Source organism: Eurypyga helias, unplaced genomic scaffold, assembly GCF_000690775.1.
Source record: "Eurypyga helias isolate BGI_N326 unplaced genomic scaffold, ASM69077v1 scaffold5946, whole genome shotgun sequence".
In the NCBI taxonomy this organism is placed as follows: Eukaryota; Metazoa; Chordata; class Aves; order Eurypygiformes; family Eurypygidae; genus Eurypyga; species Eurypyga helias.
Window position 1 is genome coordinate 217,611 of NW_010257138.1, and position 295 is coordinate 217,905.

Consider the following 295-nt stretch of genomic DNA (forward strand, 5'->3'; position numbering starts at 1 on the left):
GCCAGCCCACTCGAATCCCCCGGCCCCCCGACGTGGGCTGGCAAAGCTGCGGTCCCACCAGCGCCCGGCTCCCAGGGGGCCGCTGGCTGCGGGGAGGCTGCAGGCCCCGCTGAGGCAACGTGTTCGGCATGTCGGCCGCGCCAGGCCCTCAGTCCTCGAAACGGGGTTTGTGGAGGGGGAGCCATGTTGGTGTGCAGGCCTTGAGCCCTCGATCCCCGGTGATTTCCCTGGAAAAGGGCTTCTGTGTCCCCACAGGCAGCTGGTACCGGCACACCGGTGAGGGTCGTGCCTCCGG

The 295-nt window shown here is 70.2% G+C and overlaps 1 protein-coding gene across 1 annotated transcript in view; it reads left to right on the forward strand.

Moving 5' to 3' along the window:
* HABP2 (hyaluronan binding protein 2) overlaps positions 1 to 295 on the forward strand; it is a 17,694-nt gene that overhangs the window by 8,300 nt on the left and 9,099 nt on the right. The window lies entirely within an intron of this gene.